General features: G+C 53.2%; 1 protein-coding gene across 6 annotated transcripts in view; it reads right to left on the reverse strand.

The window, feature by feature from the left end:
- Positions 1-15,289, reverse strand: part of LOC115607335 (ankyrin repeat and fibronectin type-III domain-containing protein 1-like) — a 235,916-nt gene that overhangs the window by 169,387 nt on the left and 51,240 nt on the right. The gene's annotated exons all lie outside the window — the stretch shown is intronic.

Genomic DNA, 15,289 nt, shown 5'->3' on the forward strand with positions numbered 1-15,289 from the left:
GCTGGAGAGGGGCTTTGGACAAGGGCCTGTAGGGACAGGACATGGGGGAATGGCTTTAACCTGCCAGAGGGGAGTCTGAGATGAGCTCTTAGGCAGAAGCTCTTCCCTGTGAGGGTGCTGAGGTGCTGGCACAGGTTGCCCAGAGAAGCTGTGGCTGCCCCATCCCTGGCAGTGTTCAAGGCCAGATTGGACGGGGCTTAGAGCAACCTGCTCTAGTGGAAGGTGTCCCTGCCCATGGGAGAGGGTTGGAATTGGATGAGCTTTAAGATCCCTTCCAACCCAAACCAGTCTGGAATTCCATGATTTAACCAGGGAAAGCCAAATCTTGCATGCTTCCTTCAAGCAACTGCACACATCCCCTCAGCCTGTGCTCCCCCTTACTTCAATGTAGGAGAAGCTGTTCTCCAGGGCACTTCCCGGCCCAGTCTAGAGAGGATGGAGTCTGCAGCTTACCCAGGGGAAGGACAGAGGAGTCGCTACACCAGCCACAGCAGAAAACCAGCAACACAAGAGAGACAGCAAGCAGCAAGAGAAATTAATCCTAAACCCACTACTCCCATGATCCAAAAAGGACCCCAATAAACCTCACCACAATTTCCCAAGGATCTGAGCAGGAAAACCTCCTACACATGCCTTGGAAATGCCTGAGGATGGTGACTCTCCAGAAATGTCCAGTTCCTGGGAAAAGGGAAGCCCTCACCCTGCCACAGCATTCGATCAGCTCTCTGAGAAACCTGAGCACACCCTGTGCCAGTCCAGTTCCCCTCTCACCCATTTTCCCAGAGCCAGGCTGCTCATGGAAAACGGTAAGGAGAAGAAGTTAGGGCAGAAAGCAAGGGGGAAGAGGGAGAGGGGCAGAGGAGCAGGGACCCTGCCTGCTGTTCCTGAGCCAGGGACCAGTGCCAGCCACATGCCCTGATATGTGAGGACATTTCCAAGCTCCGAGGGGAACAATATGTGTCCCAAAGCACTCACAGCCCTAAAAGGCAAATAAGGATTCAGAAAAAGATGGAGATGCCAAATGGCTGCTCCTCCTGCAGGACATTTCACAGGGAATTTTGGAGGGCTCCTCTATACCCACGGTCAATTAGTTCACTACATCAGCCAAGCAAAGGAAGATCCTAAAGCTGAAGGTTTGGGGAAGAACAGCTAAATGAGGTACCGGGATTAGCCTGGGACTGGCAGAGGATGGCAGGGACAGGGGCAGGAGAACCAGGTTATTGCAGAGGGACACCACTCCCAGATCTTCCCTCTAAGATGCGGCTCAGCCAGCTCCTCCAAGGAGGTGTAACTTACCAACCTGACCTTAAAAACTCAGCAAAGGTTTCCAATGGATTCAGGAAAATGAGAGATGCTGCAAGCCACCCCATGGGTGGGGAGCAGTTCCCCACCACAACCTGCTCCTGGGCTGGGGCGAAGCCGTATGGGCCTCTGGCTGGGGAGGAGGGTGAAGGTGCTGTGTGTCTCCTACTCCACATGGCCTCTTACCACCACCAGTGATGGTGCAAAAGGGAAAACAACAAACAAAGCACCCTATCCATCCCCTGAAACAGCTGCAAAGATCAAGCTGGGGGCAAGGTGACAGGCACAGGGGGACAACATGCATCCCAAAGAGCTCACAGCCCCCCAGAAAAAGTGCAGAAGCCAGGGGAGGGTGACCATGTCACTGCCATCCCTGTGGAGCTTCACCCCACTTTGAGTCCATGCCCAGGGGAGAGGCAGAGCCCGCTCCTGCAGGAAGCAGATCTGGATCGTGGACATGTCAAAGCCCAGGCATGAACCAAGGCAGGGCTGTGCCTCAGCACCCCAGATGTGAGCTCTGCTGCGGGACGCTGTGTGCCATGGGGAAGAGGAGATGACAGTGTTCAGCTCTGGAGCAACAGCACGAGAGACATGGAGCTATTGGAGCGAGTCCAGAGAAGGCCATGGAGATGCTACAAGGGCTGGAGCAGCTCTGCTCTGGAGCCAGGCTGAGAGAGCTGGGCTTCTTCAGCCTGGAGAAGAGAAGGCTCCTTAAGGGGAGACCTTAGAGCAGCTTCCAGGGCCTGAAGGGGCTACAAGAAACCTGGAGAGGGGCTTTGGACAAGGGCCTGGAGGGACAGGCCAAGGGGGAATGGCTTTAACCTGCCAGAGGGGAGACTGAGATGAGCTCTTAGGCAGAAGTTCTTCCCTGTGAGGGTGCTGAGGCGCTGGCACAGGTTGCCCAGAGAAGCTGTGGCTGCCCCATCCCTGGCAGTGTTCAAGGCCAGGTTGGACGGGGCTTGGAGCAACCTGATCTAGTGGAAGGTGTCCCTGCCCGTGGCGGGGGGTTGGAACTGGATGAGCTTTAAGGTTCCTTCCAACCCAAAGCAGTCTCTGGTATGATTCCACGAGCAGTGATTTGCATGATGCTCTCCTCCATCCCCATCCGGACCGCAGCAGGAGACAAGAGAACATCTACCTACAGCTGGTTTCTGCAGAGGGGTTTTGCAGGAAAAGGAAGCAGCAGGAGGAGGGGTGAAGCAGAGGTGGCTGCAAGTGCCTTAGAAGCTGTTTCTGGACAGAAGCACATGGCAACAACAGCAGCAGCCTCCAGATGCAATTCAGTGTGGTCCAAAGCCCAAAGCAGCAGCAGGGCCCCAGCAAGGGCAGGGAGTGAAGTGTGTGGGGGTTACCCTGCAGTGGGGAAGCCTAGAGAAGGACTCTGAGAGGAAGTGAGACAACCAGGTAAAACACAGAGTGGCCTTAAAAACCAAAGGCCAAGGATTTAGGAAGAGCGGAGCCTTCACAGGGCACCCACGTGTGTTCAAACCACTGCCACTTGCTCTGGAAGCCTCATCAACTGTCAGCAAACGCCTGAGTCACCAGTACTTTTCCAGTGACCCTGTGAATTGCAGAAGTCAGAGAAAATTACTGAGAAATCTTCCCTTCACATTCGGAGAAGACCCAAACAGGAAACTTGTTCTTGCTGCCCAATGTCCGTATCAGAGCTAAGTTCCCAGCAGCCAACAGAGCCACACCGGTTCTCATCACGCAGGCAGTGAGAGGTGACAATCACAACCTCTTTGCAGAAGGACCTTCCCCATCTATCAGAGCCACATCTCTAGCAGGAGAGATGAGCAGCCGCGCCCATACTCATCATCTGGGAGCAGGGAGGAGGCAGGAGCATTCCCTCTTGCTGTGGCACAGGGCACAGCGGTACCCCTGAGCAGGAGGGGTTCAGCTGTGCCACGTCTCTCTCTTCTCAATTCAAGCCAAACTTCCACAAAACCATCTTCCTGCTGTTAAAAGGTAAGAGGGGCTGAAGAGTGGAGGATGATAGCTGAAAACAGAGCGTCTTTTATCTGAGTGTGAAACACTTTCAAAGCAAAACAAAACCCAAAACAGCACTCAGCTTGCTAGTCCAGAAAAGCAAAGCAGAAAAATAAACCCAAAGCATGTGAAGCTATAAAAATACCTTCCAAAGCTCAGCTGAGAGCTGGTAAATACTATGATTTTCACCAGCTAGGTTGCAAAAGCTTCCTCTCCTGCCATTTCTCTGGCTTGAAGGGCATCCCTCCAACAGGGACCATCACCCAAGCACTGGACAAAACACCACCCGGCATCAGGGAAAATTGCTCCTGTCCTTGTGCAACTGCATTCCCACTAGGATGGGTAAGGCAGGCTTCAGGGGCCGGGAGGCGCAGGAGAGGTAGACACACACCCACTGTGCTAGGAAACACAGGGAGGGCCTCAGCAGAACGCGTCAGAGCTACTCAGAGAAGAAGTATTCAGCATCCATTGCCCCTGAGAGCCAGCCCTGCTCCAGCACCCTGACATAACCATAGAAACACAGAATCCCAGACTGGTTTGGGTTGGAAGGAACCTTAAAGCTCAGCCAGTTCCAACCCCCTGCCACGGGCAGGAACATCTTCCACTAGAGCAGGTTGCTCTAAGCCCCGTCCAATCTGGCCTTGAACACTGCCAGGGATGGGGCAGCCACAGCTTCTCTGGGCAACCTGTGCCAGCGCCTCAGCACCCTCACAGGGAAGAACTTCTGCCTAAGAGCTCATCTCAGTCTCCCCTCTGTCAGGTTAAAGCCATTCCCCCTTGGCCTGTCCCTACAGGCCCTTGTCCAAAACCCCTCTCCAAGGTTTCTTGACAGCCCCTTTCAGTCCTCCTCCTCCAGCCTGATTATTTAACTCCATTTGGTAGCATTCAGTTTCCAAACATTTTTTTTCTCAATCTCTGAATAAGAAGGGAAACAAGTTTGAACGCACAAATACACACGCATGCGCATACATGTAACAACTGCCTCTCATTTAAAACACCAGCAGAGCCACCACCGGGCATTTACTCAGTGCTGAAGACGTGATGCTGCTGTGCTGGCACCCACCCTGGCACCACGGCCACCATCCCAGCAGTCCAAGCTGGCCACAGGCAAAGCCAGCCCCAGACAAGCTCTCACACTGCTTCAGGGAAACGAGGTTAAAAACCGCACCTCCCATCAGCACCATGGCTGTGTTTTACAGCCACGCTTCCATTTCAACATTTACTTCAATGTAAGCACTAAAAAATGAAAAATAAACACTTTAGCAACAGACACCGCTCTTCATTTATTCAAAGTATGTTGGTTTCTTTGTTATAAAACCCTTTTTTTCCCAGCTCTGAAGCAGGCAGAGAACCAGACCCCAGCCTGTGGGAGCTCTCCCAGTTCCCCACAGCACCTGCAGGGCCCTGGCCAGGGTCCCCCTGCCCCGACCAGAGCCCAGCACAGCCCTGGTATTCCACACAACCATCCATCCCTTCCACATCCCACAGGAAGAGGAGCCCCTGTGCCCCCTCCTCTCACGGACTAAATTGACCCATGCACCATTAATGGCGTAAAGCAGGCAGCAGGCTCTGGGGACAGCTCTGGCAGAGATGTCCAGACAGTCCTCCAAAGAAAACCCAAGTCCAAAGCCAGAAAGTCACCAGAGAATGAAGCAAAACTACTTCTGAAGTGTGAACATTCATCCTGCTCACAGAGTTCTCTCTGATAAATGGGAACAGAGGGCAGGCGAAGGTGAATGTGTGAATCCCAGCACACAGCAGAGCAGGCGAGCATCCTCCTCCTGCAGCTCCAGGGCGTGATATGCACCCTCACGCATCAGCCGTGGGAAGGCCCCAGGGTCCCATCCAGGGAACTGCGAATTGGTAACGGTGGCTGAAGGCATCTGGGATGCTCCACCGGGAACAAAGGAGGCTCACGGACCACCCTCTGGAAGAGAAAGGGCTGAGGCTGTGCTGCCCACCTTGGTAACAAGGGTGTTTTAGGTGAATTAGTAAGCTCATCATAAGATCTTGCAGACTGGAAGTCAGCTCAGAAGCAGGATGAGAGCCCCAGGGACACAGCAAGGACCCAGTAAGGTGGACAGCCCTGAGGGACAGCACAGTGTGTTTGGGACATAGTGGCTAAACCAGGGAAGAGAAACTGGCCCAGGGAGAAGCAATGCAGACAGTAACACATCTCCTTGCTTTAAGGGACAAAGCTTTCAGTGCCACGCAGTTAGTAACCCTTTACTAATGTTTAAAGGTTGCGGAAAGCAGAGATGAGAAGGGGTTAATGTGACCTGCCAAAGGCTGGGATGGAGCAAAACCCTCCCAGTTCCCAGGTTCACAAGACACCGAAGCATAGACATTGTGCTGCAGCTTTTCTTTTGCAGCAGTTAGAGATCTCATGTTCCCCTTGAAACATTCCAGAGTCAAAAGCTAATGAACACAAGCACCACAGACAATAAGCATCCTGGCTCAGGTTTTAACAGCCTGGCTCACAAGACACACACACCATTCCTCCTCTGTATTTGCAAACACCTTTCAGGGAGGATGGAAGGGGTCCGGTGTGATGCCAGCACTGCAGCCAACTCCAGCACCCACCACCCTCCTCTTGCCAACCCAGCCACCCACCACGAGATCCCCGAGGCAGGACAGGAGCAGGGATGCTCATCACTGCTGCCCCCAGCCCAGCCATTCCCAACTCCTGATCCCACTCCCAATCTCATGACACACGGCTGCTCTCCCCTGTTGCTTCAAAATCCCACTCACAGGACGGAGAAGACAAAAAGCCGCTGAGGTCATCTTGGAAAGGACACTGCTGCTCCTGACAAACACAGGGCAGATGCTTCAGGCATGAATTCTACAGCACAGGAACCATGAAGACACTCCAGCCAGTGCTGGGGGTGCTCGGCTCATTTTAAATCCCATCATTTCTGCAGCATGACCAGGTTTTCAAGCCCTTGAGGCTGGCAGTGGCAAAGCTGGCTTATCTCTAACTACTAACCCCTGGCAAAAATCATTATTTCATATGGTTTGGTCAAAAAACATATTTATAGTCATAGGCTTGGACAGCATAGTGCTGTTTAAACCCTCCTGTGCACCACCTTTCATGTAGAGCCTTAGGCTGGTTCTCATCTTCCTCTAAAGCAGCAGTAGCAGAAGAGGAAGGTTGCCACTGTGGTCAGATGGACAACAAGCCCATTCAACAAGACAGATTTTTATGCTCCCAATTTGGATGCTGGAGAGAGACTCTTCATCAGGGACTGTAGTGACAGGACAAGGGGTGATGGGTTCAAACTTAGACAGGGGAGATACAGACTGTATAAAAGGCAGAAGTTCTTCCCTGTGAGGGTGCTGAGGCGCTGGCACAGGGTGCCCAGAGAAGCTGTGGCTGCCCCATCCCTGGCAGTGTTCAAGGCCAGGTTGGACACAGGGGCTTGGAGCAACCTGGTCTAGCGGAAGGTGTCCCTGCCCGTGGCGGGGGGTTGGAGCTGGATGAGCTTTAAGCTCCCTTCCAACCCAAACCAGGCTGGGATTCTGTGATGATTCTAATGTGTCACAGAAACATCCCCAAAAGAAATGGCTTTTGGTGAAGAGGTAATGGATGCTGCAAGGAGTTGGGAGCAGAGCTGGGAGTGAGGACCTCCCTCAGGAGCTACTGCCCTCCCAGGTTGGGAGTTAATGAGTGGGCTGAGGGTCCATCCTATAGACTTCACAGACTGGTTTGGGTTGGAAGGGACCTTAAAGCTCATCCAGTTCCAACCCCCTGCCACAGGCAGGGACACCTTCCACTAGACCAGGTTGCTCCAAGCCTCATCCAACCTGGCCTTGAACACTGCCAGGGATGCTGCAGCCACAGCTTCTCTGGGCAACCTGTGCCAGTCTCTCACCCAAGGGGCTGCCTCAGGCGGGCAGCGAGGGCTGAGGCTGCTGCCACAGCCAGCTCACCAGGAGCTGCTTATTCCCACCTGCATTCTTCCCACCAAAAAAATGCACACTAAAAATATGTTGCATAAATTTGTATAATTGCCAACTATTCCTACTGGAGAAAACACAGATTTTTGAGGGGGAAAAAAAGATTAAAGTATTCTGGTCTTTGTATTTTAAATATTCTGAACAGAAGTCTCCTGGGTTTTTTTTTCCTCTTTGAAATGTCTCCTTCTGGGTCCAGAAAAAGCCTCCTCTGTCAAGCCATCCCCCCTCTCCTTGGTCTCCCACTCTTCAGAACCCCCATCTCAGCCCACCTCTGGCAGGAAAGCATCACCCGGATGCTCACTCAGGAGCAGCAGATTCCTCAGCAAGGGCTCTGGCGGAGATAACCCACCCAAACGTTCCCACAGGAGGGTGCCACTGCTGCTCTGTCTTCCATTTCCCACCCTCACGAGGTGGCCAGGTCAGGGCTAGTCACTTTTAGGAGGTCCTTCAGCATCCAAAGTCAGGTGGCTATTTGCAGGATGGGTCCTCCAGGCTGATGGATGGATGGATGGATGATACTGTGTGCTCAGACCCCTCCAAATCACAATGGCATCATCTCCCTGCTCCCCAGGGCTCTGCCCACTGCCCCATGGCATTCCTGGGCTCCACCCACCACCATCCTCATGGAATCCCCACAGCCTATTCAGCTCAACATCTCCCCGAGGCACGCGAGGGCACAAAGCCCCTTCCCTTCCCCTCCACAGGCAAGCGATGCCGATGCAGGTACCTTGGTGGCTGTCAGGAAAGCAGCCACCCCCCATCACTCCCCTGGGCCTGGCAGGGTCCCCTCAACCCCACTCCCTGCTGGAGAGAAGCATTTGCTGCATGGTTTCCCCACACCTCAGGCTGAGAAGGGCACCCAGGGACAACCTCTGCTCAGAAATGTTACCCCTGCCAGCCACCACATTTAGTAGAAGCTGTTAAATTCACCTCCGCTGTCTGAACTCACTTCCTTCCCCTTCCCCGTGCGCAATTCCCATTGTGTATTGCTGGGGCTTCTGTTTCCTACCTGTGCACCCACCCAGCAGTGACTCAGTGCCAAAACACCGGGGGAAGGAGGAATCAAACTGTCTTTCTAGCAACTGTGATTCACAGGCCAAGGCTTCCTGCTAAGGAAATGTTTGCTGCAGTCATGCTACAGATGTAATTCTCCTTAATACCAGTATAACTTCTCTTCCTCCCGCTACCCCATCCAACTACTGTTCCAAAATAAAGGATGACAATCTGTTATCTTCTGCTTAATCCAGGCAAAGATTAACTTCAGGTTGTGCAGAAGATAGCTCCCAACCTTCTCACCCATCCCAAAGATTAGCTCTAAAAGGAGGCCAGAAGCAAGGCATGAAGGAAGAATATGGGGTGCCAGGCATATCCCCTGGCTTTCAATACAAAACAGCTCCAACACGATGACAGCAAGAGCTCAGACATGCCTTTCCAGCCTGTCAGATCCAGGTAGTTTGATTTTCCCAGCCAGCTCCAACACATGCACACAATTCCATGGGAAAGGTAGAATCCCAGACTGGTTTCGTTGAAGGGACCTTAAAGCTCAACCAGTTCCAACCCCCTGCCACAGGCAGGGACACCTTCCACTAGACCAGGTTGCTCCAAGCCCTTGTGTCCAACCTGGCCTTGAACACTGGGGCAGCCACAGCTTCCCTGGGCAACCTGTGCCAGCACCTCAGCACCCTCACAGGGAAGAACTTCTGCCTAAGAGCTCATCTCAGTCTCCGTCTATCAGGTTAAAGCCATTCCCCCTTCTCCTGTCCCTACAGGGCCTTGTCCAAAGCCCCTCTCCAGCTTTCTTGTAGCCCCTTCAGGCACTGGGAGCTGCTCTAAGGTCTCCCCTTAAGGAGCCTTCTCTTCCCCAGGCTGAACCAGCCCAGCTCTCTCAGCCTGGCTCCAGAGCAGAGCTGCTCCAGCCCTCGCAGCATCTCCGTGGCCTCCTCTGGACTCGCTCCAACAGCTTCACGTCCCTCTTGTGTTGTTGCCCCAGAGCTGGATCAGGACTGCAGGGGGGGTCTCCCTACAGCACAGTAGAGGGGGAGAATCGCCCCCTGACCTGCTGTTCATGCTACCTACAGCCACGAGAGCAGGTTTTTGAGGAGCACCAAGCAGCAGAGACAACCAGAAGCAAGGCATCACTGGCCCCATCCACATCACTCCCCCTGCAAACCTGCTGGTGCCCAGCACCATGGCCATGCAAGGGAGGGAGGACGGAGGCAGCAGCCCCCACTGACAGCAGGGCTGTGGACAGGGTATTGGGTGCTGGAACTGGGAACACACCCAGGTGTCCCCAGTGCACAGAAACCTCTATGGAGAACCAGGATCTGCTGGAGAGGCCCCTTGTAATGACAGGCTTGATGGGGAGAGAGATTTCTTCTCCATGCTGTTCCCCTTCCTGATAGATCACAGCCACAGTGATGCAAACAACTGGGAAGAGCAAAGCCAAAAAGCCTCTTGAGGTTTAAACATACAAAGCCCAGGCAGTTTAATCAAGCAACAAAAGCTAAATGTCATTTCCTCCCGTGGCACTGCCACTCTGTTCACAAATGCAACCCTTTACGTCTGATGGCTTGTCATCTTGGTGACACACCAGGGATGCAGCTCACAGCCCGGGGGAAAGCTGACGTAAAGCAGAGGGGAGGAAGGCTCAGGCCACCACCAGCACAGAGCGTGAGGGAGGCAGCTCAAGATGCAAGAGCTCCTGAAGCTGCTCCTCACATTCCTGCCCAGCCATGCAAAGGGAACCACTAAGTTGTGCAGGTGCTGAGTGTCCTGCCACAGCTAATAGGAACAGAAGACACTCGGCGGTGCTGCAACACAGCCACAGTCTGAGTCACTCATACTGGATTTAGGGCTCTGTCTCCAGCTCAGCCTGGGCACAGCAGAGAGCACGTCCACCCAGCAGCCATGGACATCATTTATTCCAGTGACCTGTGGCAGCAAAACTCCTGATCGAGGCACCCACATGCTTCCCTGCTGGCCTCTCAGCAGGCAGAAAGGTGTCAGCTCTGGGTAGTTTGAAATACAACTGCCACCAACACCTTGTTGACTAATCTCACGTGGAAACCTCTCAATCCAAAACACTTCCAAGTTCCTTCCTGGTTTTCTCTTTTAAAATATGCAGGTACCATCTCATGTTGATGTGTCATTTGGAAGCAGAAAGGTTTTGTTCAAAACACATCCAAACCAAAGGGTAAAGTCAGTCAAACTAACATCCATGCACGAGACCCCTCAGTGCCGCTCAGGGATGCCCCTTTGAGGGAAAGTTTTACCTTGTGTGAAAAGCCTATCACTCAGCTCAAGCTGCAGGATACAGCACTTGGGGAAAATGGTCCATGCACATTTGCTGTAGGTGGGTGCACAAGATGCCCCCAGGCATCCAGCACGGCTTCCCGGAGCTCTACACACCCTAACCAGCTTCTTGCTCCATCCTACCAGCTCTCAACACATCCAGGCATTTAAAAGAGCCAGCACCAGCTAAAAACCCCCAGACTGAGACTTGGAAGGGGTGGGCTGAGTCCCCAGTGCCATGTCCAACATGATACCAGGTAACTTGGTGCCACCGTTACACAGTGGGACGACGCATGAGGCAGGCGCGCTCCAGCAGTGGGATTCTTGCAAGGCCGTGCTGTAAGCCAGGGATAGAAGACCCACTGCCTGTTTTCATCTGCCTTACAGATAAACCCACACAGGATTTATTCCTTCAGTGATGTTTCCCAGCCCCAAAACCTGCCAGTTCCTTCTCTTCCCTATCACAACCATGCACTGGAACACAGACGTGCTGCCAGAGCTGAAGAGAGATTCTTAAACACCCAAAACCAACTAAGCCCAACCCTGCCAGGAGAACATGCCCACCACACCTCCCCACTCACCCACCTCAAAGCCCATCCACTAACACAGCAAGGAACATGGATCAGTAAATCAGTGTGGGACATACCCGCAAAGGAGGGGAGGTGACAGCTCCCCAGTGCAAAGAGCTTCCTACAAGCCCCAGTATAGGCTCCAACAGCAGCAGAGACACCAGGACCCACCTCTGCTCCTTCTGTGAGTGCAAACTGGTAGCATCACCTGGAACTTCAGCTGGAGATTATCTAATGGCATGGTCATAACAGGCCAGGCAAATTAGAATTTTTATGGAATTTTCAGCTAATTTAAAACTCTGCAGCTAACACTCTGCTTGCCCGCTCCCTGGTTCAGCACAAGCCAAGTACCTCTGCTCTCCATTTCCCAAGCTTAGCTTCCCTGGGTTTCACTGCAGGTTGCCCCACTGCCTCCACCCAAGCCAGGGAAAAGCTCCTCCCCTGGAACCCACTGAGTCTGTATGCTCTTCAGCCCCCAAATTGTTAGGGGTCTTCAGTTTTGCTGCTTCCAATGCTGAAGGTCTCCCCTGGGAGAAGGACACAAGATCCAAAACCAGCCACAAATCTCTCCTTCCTCTCCACCCCCCCCCACCCTGAAGATCTCCTTTTCCATAACTAGGCAGTGATCTTCAGGTGAGCACATCAAAGCCCCTCTGCGGGGACTGCATGGGACTCTGGGGACCACAGAGCTATAATAGAATCCCAGACTGGTTTGGGTTGGAAGGAACCTTAAAGCTCAGCCAGTTCCAACCCCCTGCCATGGGCAGGGACACCTTCCACTAGAGCAGGTTGCTCCAAGCCCCTGTGTCCAACCTGGCCTTGAACACTGCCAGGGATGGGGCAGCCACAGCTTCTCTGGGCACCCTGTGCCAGCGCCTCAGCACCCTTACAGGGAAGAATCAAAGAAGGAATGTGCATCAACCTCCTGAAGCCAAGTGAGCAGATCTATCCCAAAAGAGTACTGGGCCAAGAGAGAAAGCCAGTATATCTAACAGCCTCCTAGCCCCTGCCTAGAGGATAAGATGCCTCCCAAAAGCCACCCCAGCCAGTATATGGGATTTCTAATGATGTGCCATTTGCCTTAGAATAATGGAATGGTGTGGGTTGGAGAGGATCTTAAGATCATCTAATTCCAACTCCCTTCCATGGGGAGGTTGTCACTGCTGCAGGTCACAGCTCCCTGACGGGAGGACTGGTGTTCTCAGGGGGCTTCGGCTGCCGGCACTGCATTCAGGCTGAGACCAACCCCAAGAGGCTCCTTGAGAAGTTTTCCAAGAACCATGAACTCTGTCAATGACACTGGATCCTGGTCCTCCAGCAGCAGTACGAGCCCCCAGGCCCTCGATCAGCATCTGCCAGGCTTGCTGGCTGCTAAGCAGCCTTGGCTGAGGACAGCAGCCGGGAAAGGTGCCAGCGGGCTCCTGAACACTTCCAACAAGCTCCCCCAGCCCACTCCCAGCAGAGCACAGCCAGTCTCCCAGCCCAGTTAGAAGACAACAGCCTTCCTCAATGTTCTGATCCACTCTCAAAAGCTGCAGGAACCCAGAAATGGCTGCCCAGACCTTTCAGTTTAAAAATAGCTCACTAGATGGGCTGTTTTGTAGAATCTGCCTTTTCACCTCATTACTCCTCATGCCAGAAGCAGATCCTCTTTACCAACACAGAGAGAGCTGGGCATAAGCACCTTGGGGCTGACACCATAAGATAACACAAAGAGCAAACCCCAGGAAGCATCCGCAGCCGCTCCTGTCTTTTGCCCACAGGCACCTGCATCCAGTGCTGCAGAGAAAACCCCATCATCCTGCACAAAGCAGTGCAGCTCCAAAGCCAGTCAAGCCGATCATCTGGTTCATCCCTCAATGCTTCCACTAGACCAAGTTGCTCCAAGCCCCGTCCAGGCTGGCCTTGAACACTGCCAGGGATGGGGCAGCTACAGCTTCTCTTCGGCAAGCTGTTCCAATTCCTGGCTGGTGTGTTTACACTCCATCCCTACACCCTACAAGCTGCATGCTGGGGATACTCTGATCTCCAGCATGTCACACCTAGAGCCTCTCAACCCCTGGAGAGCTAACTGGCCAACTGATTCAACAACATGCAACAACTACGCCATGCTACTGCCCTTCCATGTACAAGTTTGCGCCCTCGATTGCCAGATCCACCTTGCACACATTGCTCTATCTGGAAGTGTAGTTTGAAAACACAAGCAGATTACTTAAGAGCATAACTACACACCTGATAATGTCTGTGAGGTCCCCTGAGAACGCGTGGGACCACTATATTTAGAATTTAATAACTCCAGTTAGTGCATCTGCCTTGCTGAGGACCTGCCCACATTTGATTGCTGCAGTCCCAGGGGACCACAGGCCTTTGGCAGGAGCCGTGGGAGCCCAGCTGGCCTGAGCCATGCCAGGGCCAGGACATGGCTCAGACATCACACTGCTGACGTTGGATCTAGGATCTCCAGTACCTCTGTACACATGGAAACGAGGGGCCTGAGCCACTTATTTCCTTGTTTAATTTGCCCACATTAGCATGAAGAAATAAAATCAAACCAAAAGGTTGCTCAGCAGAGAGAGGAAAAGCCTCATCTAGAGTAAGGACAGGGTCAGATGTGGCAGTAGATGCCTTTTGTTTGCTTTTGGGTCCCAGCCATGAAGTGTTTGGCTTCCTGGCTGGCAGAAGCCACTGCAGCTTGGGTCAGGGGGCTCAGCTGGGGCTTCTCAAGGTACAGACATTGGAGGTGAGAAGAAAACCAGAAAAAAATCTCAAGTAGCTTGGGTGGAAAGTGACACTGATTTCAAAAGCATCCTGTGCTTCAATCAACACATTTTTACTGCTATAATCAACCATGTGCAATCAAGGGAACGCGCTCAGGATCTGCAGGTGCACTCGAGCCCTGGCCCTGGGGATGTCAGGGCCCGGGAGCACTGCCTGCACACTCAGAGTCAGACCAAGGAGCTGCACAGCACCAGGGCAGGGAAGCGCAGCTGCCTCATCTCCAGCTTGGCCATGATGCACCATCTGGGCATGTGCAGAAGCTTCTGCTTGTGGGAGGCACGTCCAGCAGCCCCACACAGAGCCCCACACAACAGTCGCGACGACACAGTGCGAGCCATGCTCCTGCCCTTAAACACATCCATACCCAGCATTCCCCCCAGCATATTTGGTACCTGAGCTACCCACGAGCTATGCCACTTGTGTGACTAATGCCCCAGAGCTAGGAAGGCACTACAGCATTTCCCATTAGATGGGAAATCACCCAATTCACCCCAAAAACCAAGGTCCAGGACAGTAGCAGGCTATGCACGTGGAATTGATAGGTGTGAAGCCCCAGGAGCATCTCCTCACGCCCAAGCCACACACTTGCTCTCCATGTGGCACTTGGCTGCACACCAGTGAGCCCCATGGACACACTGCGCTGGGCAGTGCCTGCAGAACCTTCCTCACACCCAACTCCACACCGGCACAGCAAAAACCAGAGGGCAGAAACCAGGGTTACTGTCCACAATGCCAAAGAAGAGAAGAACAAAGCTCCTGGCTCAGCCAAAGATGGTTCCGTGTTTCCGGAGAAACCGCGCCAGGCTCCAAGCAAGCGGGGAAAAGGCGACTGAATCCTTCAGCCACCGAGTGAGGAGGGGAGACAGCAACAGCACATCACGTCTCAGCAGCAGCACTGGGAACAGCAGGAGGGGCTCAAGCAACATACCCCCAACTTCTTTTTAATCTGTAGATACTTCAATAACCTTTACAGAGCATGAGATGCTCAATACCCAAGGAAGAAGGCGAGCGGGTATCATGGTTCTGTGTTTCCCCCATGTGTCCCCACACAGACCCACACCCTTCCAGCAGCAGGAAGTCACCGTGCGCAGGTCAGCAGAGGGTTTGGGGACACACACACTGCTCAGGCTCTAACCTTCTGTCTCACCATGAACCCACACAGAGAAAGGGAAAAGCATCAAGTGCTAGCCATGTCCTATACAATGCTTGCAATTCCCTACACACTGCTCATCATTCCCAAGGAGAAGTAAAGCCACACAGGCACCCAGTAATTTGCTTCATTGCAATAACTGCAATGAAGTTACATGCAAACCAAGGACTGGCCCTGCTGCTTCCCACCACAACCCCAAGCACCCCAACAGCAGCAAGCTCCAAGGGGGCTTCCAGTCCACCCAGTGCCACCC

This window comes from Strigops habroptila, chromosome 4 (genome assembly GCF_004027225.2).
Source record: "Strigops habroptila isolate Jane chromosome 4, bStrHab1.2.pri, whole genome shotgun sequence".
Taxonomy (NCBI): Eukaryota; Metazoa; Chordata; class Aves; order Psittaciformes; family Psittacidae; genus Strigops; species Strigops habroptila.